The sequence below is a fragment of the Myotis brandtii genome, unplaced genomic scaffold, assembly GCF_000412655.1.
Source record: "Myotis brandtii unplaced genomic scaffold, ASM41265v1 scaffold334, whole genome shotgun sequence".
Taxonomy (NCBI): Eukaryota; Metazoa; Chordata; class Mammalia; order Chiroptera; family Vespertilionidae; genus Myotis; species Myotis brandtii.
Window position 1 is genome coordinate 772692 of NW_005362885.1, and position 2617 is coordinate 775308.

Genomic DNA, 2617 nt, shown 5'->3' on the forward strand with positions numbered 1-2617 from the left:
ACCTGTCCAATGGTGGCGGATAACGAGGAGCACCGTGGTCTCCTCAGCCTTCCCCAGGCCCGGGGCCTGTTTCTGGTTCTCTCTGGTGGGCCAGCACTCGGCCCCCAGCACCCAGTGTCCCAGTGTCCCTGACAGCTGGCCCTCTGAAAGCAGACCCCTAGCCCGGCCGGCGTGGCTCAGTGGTTGAGCATCGAGCCAGGAGCCAAGAGGCCCCGGATGGATTCCCAGTCAGGGCACATGCCCAGGTTGTGGACTCGATCCCCTGTGGGGGGCGCGCAGGAGGCAGACGATCAACCATATTTCTCTCTTATCGTGTTTCTATCTCTCTACCCCCTCCCTTCCACTCTCTCTAAAAAAGCAAAGAAATATATATATTTTTTAAAAAAGCAGAGCCCATGACCCCTCTGTGAACCTCTCACAGCCCCTCACAGGTGTCTTTTGTGAGCGGGTGGGGGCAGAACTGGGGCTGAGGCAAGACTTCCCTGGGGCTCAGGGCTGGCCTGGGACCCGTCTTAGGAACCCCGAGGCCCAGGCAGCTGAGCTCCCCACCCCCAGGCCCAGCTGTTGTTTGATGACTCCAGGGCCAGGCCTATCCTCAGGAGAGTCTTTCTCCTGGACGCCTGGCCAGCGCCAGCCCAACCCGGGCAGGAGGGGAAGGAAGGCGGCCTTGGACCAGGGGAAGTTCTGGCAGCCGGGCGGCCGGCCAGGCTCCTGTCTGACCGGGAACCGCATCAGAGCTGCGCACAGACAATTGGAACCCCCCCGAGGACTCCTGCTGGACCTGGGCCAGCCTCAGCGGGCTCCGCTCAAGGCCACGGAATGAGCCCTGACTCCGGTCACAGCCTGAACCGCGAGCCCCGATCTCTGGAGGCCTGACCCTGCTGGTCACAGGCGGAGTCCAGCTGGCAGTGTGGTGCGCTCCATCCTTTAAAAGGCCTTTCGGCTACCACCAGACCCTGGACGGATGACAACAAGTGCACATTTTTAATACACTGCTGGGCTTACAAGAAGTAAATATCCCCGAGGTCCCTCCAGAATTAAACACTGCAAGTGGATAAACAGGAGAAAAGGGAGCAGGCCCAGGACGATGCAGGAAAACAAGTGGGGGAGCAGCATGTTCTCTGGACACAGGGCGGGAGAGCCACCCTGCAGCCGGAGAGCCGGGGCGGCACTGCGCAGGGGCCCCCAACCCGGACCCTGACCGGCCCAGCTGGCCCTGCCCCCCAGAGGGAGTCCTCCCTGGAGGGAAGCGGCAGCAGAAACAACACATGACAAAGTTAGAGCCCAGAGACCAGCACACGGCATGGCTAGGTACAGGCTGTAACATGACTGCCAGCTGTCCCAGAGACCGAGGCTGGAACCCAGAAGTCGAGCATGCTGCCAAGGGACCATCAAAAACGATCAGACTTCAAAAGGAAGCAAGTGCAACTTTTAGGAATAGTCATTTAGAATTAAACGGATGAGTGTATCGGCAGAGTAGACACAGCCAGAGCATCTGAGCTGGAAGAGGGCGCTGGAGGGATTGCCCAGAGGCAGCAGAGAGACACTGAGATGGAAAATACAAGAGAGCCCGGCCGGCCGGCGGGGCTCAGGAGCTGAGCGTCGACCCGTGAACCAGGAGGTCACGGTTTGATTCCCCGGTCAGGGCACACGCCTGGGTTGCGGGCTCCATCCCCAGTGTTGGGTGTGCAGGAGGCAGCCGATCCATGATTCTCTCTCATCACTGATGTTTCTGTTTCTGTAATCAAGAACAGAGCCCCAACTAGGAACAAGCTCAAGCATAGGACAGAATGCAGCAGGCCCTGAGGATCTTAAATCACCCAGAGAGAACAGACTGCCCCTTACGGGGTGCCCACCTGAACGCCCACCCTGGAGTCATGGGCAGAGTGCTGCTGTTCCTCAAGGCGTTCCAGGAGGAATTGAACAAGAGTTTCAGGAAAGGAGGAAGTTAAGGTGGTTCTAGGAACCAAAGGAAAGAACTTCAAGGACACATTTATTGCCAGAAAACTACCTCTTCAGTGAGTCTGCTCTGACGAATCATAAGCGCTGTCTCACTTTTCATATTTCAATTTTTCTTTTTTTTAAATAATTTTTTAAAATATATTTTATTGATTTTTTACAGAGAGGAAGGGAGAGAGATAGAGAGTTAGAACACCTGAACGCCCACCCTGGAGTCATGGGCAGAGTGCTGCTGTTCCTCAAGGCGTTCCAGGAGGAATTGAACAAGAGTTTCAGGAAAGGAGGAAGTTAAGGTGGTTCTAGGAACCAAAGGAAAGAACTTCAAGGACACATTTATTGCCAGAAAACTACCACTTCAGTGAGCCTGCTCTGACGAATCCTAAGCGCTGTCTCACTTTTCATATTTCAATTTTTCAAGGAAAGAATGTGTACCCTAGTTTGTACCAAGGGCCATGCCCAAGGGTCAGGGTCATATATTAAAGAAACCATTCCAAATAAAGGACAAAGTGTAAAATAATAATAATAAAAACCCTGGGCACTGGCCGAGCTCTAACCCGGTCTCAGGCTGGGCCGGACCCTGGTCTCAGTCTGAGCTCTAACCCGGTCTCAGGCTGAGCCTGACCCTGGTCTCAGTCTGAGCTCTAACCTGGGCACAGGC

General features: G+C 55.3%; 1 protein-coding gene across 1 annotated transcript in view; it reads left to right on the plus strand.

Annotated features, from left to right (window-relative positions):
* The window catches only part of ANKRD65 (ankyrin repeat domain 65), a 22396-nt gene that overhangs the window by 688 nt on the left and 19091 nt on the right, over positions 1–2617 (plus strand). The window lies entirely within an intron of this gene.